Here is a 7,228-nt window from a genome sequence, read left to right on the forward strand (position 1 = left end):
CACCTGACAAAACCAAACTCAGCTGGAAGAGGAGAAGTGGCCAGATACTTATTACAGGAACAGATAACAACAAAGCCTTAGATGTTTGGCCTGCAGACTCATGATCTGGGTCAGACAGAGGAACTTCTCCCCAACAAACTTTGCAGCCCGCTGTCCCTTCTGTGACACCAATAGGGGTGACAGTTGTACACCTTCGCTTGCACCAAGGGCCTGCGACACCACACAGGCGACGTGTTGCTCTATCCCCGCTCCCGTGAAGGGCTCCTTCACACCAAAGGCTGGCTGTGGAGGGTCGCTTGGCCAAGCACACCCACAGCGGGAAGAGTGAAGCGCAGAGGTGGGCGAGGCCACTGCCCCCCCTCCCCGCCCACCCTTTAGCACGGCCGTCTGTCCCCGACCCTCCCCCGGCCCAGTCCCCCACCCCCACCCAGCGGCCCTCAGGAGCGGCGGAGGCCTCAGCACAGCCCAGCCTCACCTCCTCCCAGCGCGGGGCACCCCCGGCCCGAGGGGACTCGTGAGGGGGATGGATAGGGAGTGAAGGGGACACCCGACAGCGACGGTCACTGCGAGACCCCGAACCGGGCTCGGCGACGGAACCCCATCTTCCGGCAGACGTGGCTGCTTTTCCGGGAGGCTGCGCGCAGGCGCAGAAAGCGCCGGAAGATGGATGAGGTGGCAAGGCGCGTCGAGCCCTGCCCCTCCCACCGGGCCGGGGGAGGGGCGGGGCAGAGCCGGGAAGTGAGCGCCCTGCCCCTCCCTGCCGGGAACGGCCCGCCCTTGAGGGGAGCGTTGCCCGGTGCTCCCGTTTGCCGCACTTCTGCCTTGCGCTGGCAGGAGGAGCTGCAGTCCCGCAGAGAGCGAGGTCAAGGAAGGTCTTCGCCGTGGCAGTGAAAAACAGCCAAGCGTGATCTTACCTTCCCTGACACGGGGTTTAAGGATGGTGGTTTATAAATGGCTGCTTGACCTGACAGAAACTGTCTTGTTGCCTTTGCCCAGCAATGGCGGGTGACCCTTCTGGGATGCCCCTGGCCTGCTCCCAGGCCCGGGAAACCCTTCTTGTCTCTGCGCCCTGGGTCGGGATGTCAGGCCATTGTACAGGCCCACTGGAAATAAACACCTTGGCCTTGATGTTGCAAATAAATTACCAGAAGAACTACATGGGGCATTTATGTTCTGTTCTCCACAACCGGGGAAGATGAAGGGAACAGCCTCCTGATCCTCAAAGGCAACTCTAAGACATCAAGGAACATGGGACTCCACAGATATAAACCCCCCATCCGCCCCTCACAACAAATACAAATAACTAAAGGTCTCCTTTTAACCTCCTGGACTTAAAAAATTTCTATCAGGTGCTTTAATGTCCAGGCTCACCCTTACTCTATTGCGACAATCCTTCCCATACATTTGTCCTGCATGATAATAACACCTCGTTTCTGCTGAAAATACTTGAAAGGTGCTGTGCAAGCAATGGTGACTCTTACTTGGGTAACAGGTAAATATACTGAGGTTGTCTTCACCTTTTTTTTCAATTCAGTTCACATAAGGTGTCGTGACCAGTCTTAGAAGAGACATTAGCTGTTAACACAAAGGCTTCCCATACCCTTAGGGACTCCTTTATAAGAGCATATCCTGGGACTAGTAAAGAAATAATCTAAGCTCTAAAGCCCTGATTTTTTTCAGTCTTCAGTTTCCCTTCCTCAAAAACTCTCAGGATTTTCTGAGGCCATTTCCCGATGACCAATTCAAGTGGCCCATTTCCTTTTTCAAAGCCCCATGGTTTAGAGGTATGTGTGACAAAAATAGGGCACTTGCGCATGCTGAAACCAAGGGGCTTGGCATAAAGAACGTGCTCAGCACTCTTTTTGGAGAGATTTGGGCTACTGGGCAAGTTTTGCCTCCACCCAGAGAAGAAAAAAAGTACTTTAAAAATTACTTTTGTTAAGTGAAAACTACTCACCTCCTACAAGGAATAAAATACTGCTCCAACAGTGAGTGATACTTATATTAGTTATCATTACTTATATAAAAGGAACATTCAGGAGGGAGGAAGGAAGGATTCTGGCTTTTCTGACAGAAAAACAGAAGACTTTTACTATGGCTTTGTGTGTATGGGATTGAAGTAAACAGCAAGTAACTTTTAGGGAATTTCAGTAGGGTAAGAAGAAAAGGACACTTCTCCCGTGATGGTGTTTCGTCAAGTTACTGTACTCATTCACTGAAAAGGGAAGTGGAGCCCCAGACATTTATTTTGCATACTAAGCACATGATGGTGAGCAAAGAAGAAAAACAAAACTTTTTGTGTAAGGCTATCTCGCAACTTCAGTTATCTGACAAGTCAGCTAAGGCAAAAGGTTGGAAGAGATAGTTTCAGGAATACGGCTCATGTCACATGCAAAATAATAAGAATGGATCTTCTTTCACAATTGCTCCAGTCCTAAAAGCAAATGTATAATACAGCAAAGATTGTGGAGAGGTCCTGTGTAGGACAAAGGCTCCAAAATGTTTGGCTACAGATATGAATTATCAGTTATCACTGGGCCTCATTAGGACTTAAGCCCAAGGAGGAAACATCAGCCCTGCTGCCTATTTGGAACACACTCACAGTGCTAATACTGGCATGAGTTAATAGAAAATCCATCCTGCCTCATGACAGATTAAGCAACACACTGGAAATAATAAACCAAATGAATTCACAAACTTCTATGTCATGTGACTCAGCTGTACATAATCATCATTTCAATTAAAAAACCTTCTCAGACACTAAGAAAAAAAGAATTCAGGACCCCACAGAAGTCCAAAAAATGTAGAGTATCTTCTCTTTCTCATAATATTTAAAACCCTGACAACCAATGCCACCAGTGTGGGATGGGAAGCTCAACTAGAACACTGAAGTTCATCACAACATCCTAGAGCTAAAGGTATTTGTGGTATGTGGCAGGGTTGTTTTTAAGTGTTATAGTACTATCTGTTTAGATTTCAACAGGCAATGGCACAATTAATTTTCATGTAAACCAATAAAGAAGAAGAGTTTTTTCAAGAGATTGTATTAATTACAAATTAATTCTAGTTTTATTCCATTTGTTTACTCTTCAAAACGCATCACAGATCCCCTCAGTGGGAAATCCATGTGATTGTGAATGTTTGGTGAAGAATTAGATGATTGAAGACCAAAGTGACATGAACAGATCTATTCCCAATGTTAGAAAAAAACAAGAAGGGCCAAAGCCAATGCCCTAGATTATCTCTGGTTTTTACAGAAAGGATACAGACGAAGCATATTTCAATCCAGAAAATATCTAACTGCATCACTGCATGTAACAAGCTTTTCTTTGCATTAGTTAGAGTCTGAAAACCTTTTTAGGAACTATACCAATATTAGAGATATATAAGCAGCAAGTGAAATTCAACACACATTTTAATACATCCTGTTCAACTCTACAGCCATTGCATGGTGCTTGTTTGACTAGATCATCTTACAGATGTAATCTAGTTTATTAGATGAATAAATGCTTTGAAAGAAATGTCTTTTATTCAATATTACATTGGCAGACTCCGAGGACTACATATGAACTGCCCACAGCCTGAGAATTACTGGTTCTTGCATATGACAGAGTTATTCACCTTGAATTAAATCCCATGGCAACCTTCTTTCCCTGTTAATGCAAAATCTTAAAAACTGGGATCTCACATTGATAAAGGGCCTGGGTGGGAGTGGATGTGACCCAATCCTGTTAAGTCCTGTATAAATTTTACATCGAATTGTTGATTTATAGAATCATTCCATAAAAGCAATCATGCTTTATGTGTAACCTTGAAAGCACATTATTCCCTCTGAGAGCTCTGATAAAATGTAGTAACTCCACTACAATTTTTACCCATATTTAGTGTCTCCCAGTAGGGTGAGTAATCTTTGCAATTGCCTGATCTTCAAGAAGACATAAAGTTTACATCAGCGCTATTCAAGTTTGTTCCATTTACATTTTCACAATTCCTCATAGTCTCAAAAAATGTTTTCATTTACAAAATTAGAAAAAAGAATTAAGCAGAAAGTTTAATGTTTTAGACCCTGAATAATACAGAGAAATCTAGAGTAGTGATATCTCTTTCCCTGGTGCTTCTTCGAAGTCTGCATTTTTATTCCAATAATTGATGTTTTCAAGTTGCGAGGATTTGCAGGGTGGCAGGGAAGAAAGGGGAAGCAAAGAGAACTTGCTGTGTGTTTCACTATCCTATTTATAACGTCCTTTATGTCTGCTGTACTGACAGCTGCTTCCAAGCATCCTGTAACTGCTAGCCTGAGTGGTGAAAACATTTAATTCTGTCACAAGGGGCATACAGCTTAATTAACTACCACTGAAAACTTTACAGGTGCCTCTTCAGTTTACAGGTGCCCTCCTCAGAGTCCAGGCTCTGATCTGATCTGCTATACGGGCTGCTGCATAATTTGAAAGTTTCTGGCTGCACTTCTCTGTCTGCAATCATGAAGAGATTCATACCTAATTGTAGATGAAAAATTAGACTCTCTGTACAAAGCCTTTAGATCCTTATTAATATTCAAAGTAGAAGTAATTTTAACCAAGAATTTGCACACATTAATTTTTCCTATTATATCTTTCATTGTAAGGAGATTTAAAGAACAAAGCTAGAAAATATCTGGCACAGTAACTATATCACAGCAAGATTCAATCACTTCATCAAAATTCATAGAAAGAAAACAATTGGGGCTTTAGATTGATTTTTTTAATGAAAAAATAGGCAGATTTTGCCATTGACAAAATTATTTCTTTTTAAAAATTACCATTTTCCGCTTTGATCAGATTCCCAGGATTTTCATTGTTCATGAAGGGTAATTGTTAGGTAGCAGAGGCAAAACAGACACATAGTCACACAATTTGTACATAGAAAGTTAATGATTCTCTTTTCTAAGTATATTGAAATAGGGCTTTGGCAGTTATTTTGTATACCAAAATGAGCTGAAGAACATGAAAATTGCAAAATATAGCAACAGAAAATAAAGGTTGGTCTGTCACCTTAATTCAGCCTTCTTTTGTATACGTGTCGTGATACATTATTACACAAGTGCGTATCTGGACTGAAGTCTTTGCTTCATTCAGTATATGGAAAATATACCAAATATCAAGGATTGCAAAATAATGTGATGGTCACTGGATGAGTTGTCATTTAAACTTTTATTTCATTCTCAACATTCAGTATGTGGCCTCATGCCATTCATCACTTAAATCCACCACTGAATAAAATGGTATGAACTTGCCCCGTAAGTTTGTATGGCTGTTGTCTATGACTTTGCATGACTGTGTACGGGCAAGAGAAATTGGTTACTGCAGGAAAAGTTAAGGTAAAAAGTTACAGCTCTACACTATCTGCCCATGTCCCCACATGTACTCCTTCGTAAATGAAGGTGCCTAACCTCTTCCTTTAGCTACCTTGCATGACCTCGGCTATGCTCCCAAGTAAGCCTACATTCACTCAAGCTGTCACATTACCCATGAGCCGCAGTTCACACACCCACAGCCTCTGAGGCAGGTGGTGTTCCTATCTTCACGTTCCAGATGAGGAATTGAGGTACAGGGAGGAAGAACTAAAGAGGAAGTCCTTTTCCACATCTGAAGAGAGCAAAACAGGTTTGGTCTGGTCAAAATGTACAAACGTTGGGCACAGATCATGCTTAGTGCTAATGAACTTTTCAGACAATTTTAATCACCAGCCTTGAACATACTTCTGGGTTTTGAAGGTATGCAACTTGTCCAGATGTGACTGGCCTCTCACAAATACAGCAGAAAGTCATGGCCATGATTTGAACATAATGATTTCCCTCAGTTATAGTAGTGCAGCTGGGCCAGACAAAGCACAAATCCCTCTGTGAAAGTGGCCAACTGCAGGTGATGAGGGAAGGTGTAAGAACAGGACAGGAGATACTTCTCAGCTACGTTCTCCCCAGGATTTTGACTTCGGGACTTCCAGGGCCACAGGTGGTGTCTTTGCATTTAAAAGGCCTTCAAAGATGTTTTTCTTTTAATTTCTTTAATAATTAATAGAATTTTTCGAAGCATACAGGTACAAGAGCATCTCAGCTAGAAAATTTGTAAACAGAGGCACAGTTCTGCTTCTTTTTGCCCAAACACACACCTTTCATTTTCCTTTTTGGGGAGGGACTTTTAAAAGAGCTCCACTTTAACATGAAATGATGGAAATTCTTAACTCTAGCTAGTGGCTGTAACTGTGGGTACATGAGTATACGCAACATGCAGGGGTGCAATGCAATGGACCCAGGGTAGAAGACTGACACACAGCTAGGTTATTTGAAGGTAGCCCACTGCTCATTTACACCCTGGGAGGGTTGCTCCCTCTTTAAAAAGATGTAAAGTAATCGGACCCTTTTGCTGTTCACATCTATTATATCTGGCTCCTCTCACAATTACTGATTTGATACTGAAAACGTTCCTCCTTTTTCACAGAATCACAGAATCAATAAGGTTGGAAAGGACCTTCAAGATCACCAAGTCCAACCATTAACCCAACACCACCATGGCCCCTAAACCATGTCCTGAAGTGCCATATCCACACATTTGTTGAACACCTCCAGGGATGGTGACTCCACTACCTCCCTGGGCAGCCTGTTCCAATGCTTGACTACTCTCTCCGTAAAGAAGTTTTTGCTAATGTCCAATATAAACCTCCCTTGGCACAACTTGAGGCCATTTCCTCTCATTCTATCACTAGTTACCTGGGAGAAGAGACCAACACCCACCTCACCACAACCCCTTTCCAGGTAGTTGTAGAGAGTGATAAGGTCTCCCCTCAGCCTCCTCTTCTCCAGACTGAACAACCCCAGTTCCCTCAGCTGCTCCTCATAAGACTTGTTCCCCAGACACCTCACCAGCTTCGTTGCCCTTCTCTGGACACGCTCCAGCACCTCAACATCTTTCTTGTAGTGAAGGGCCCAAAACTGAACACAGTATTCAAGGTGCGGCCTCACCAGTGCCAAGTGCAGGAGCACAATCGCTTCCCTACTCCTGCTGGCCACACTATTTCTGATACAGGCCAGGACGCTGCTGGCCTTCTTGGCCACCTGGGCACACTGCCGGCTCATGTTCAGGCGGCTGTCAACCAGCACCCCAGGTCCCTTTCTGCCAGGCAGCTCTCCAGCCACTCCTCCCCAAGCCTGTAGCGTTGCATGGGGTTGTTGTGGCCAAAGTGCAGGACCCGG

The sequence above is a fragment of the Phaethon aethereus genome (genome assembly GCF_964289735.1).
Source record: "Phaethon aethereus genome assembly, chromosome: 5".
Lineage (NCBI taxonomy): Eukaryota > Metazoa > Chordata > Aves > Phaethontiformes > Phaethontidae > Phaethon > Phaethon aethereus.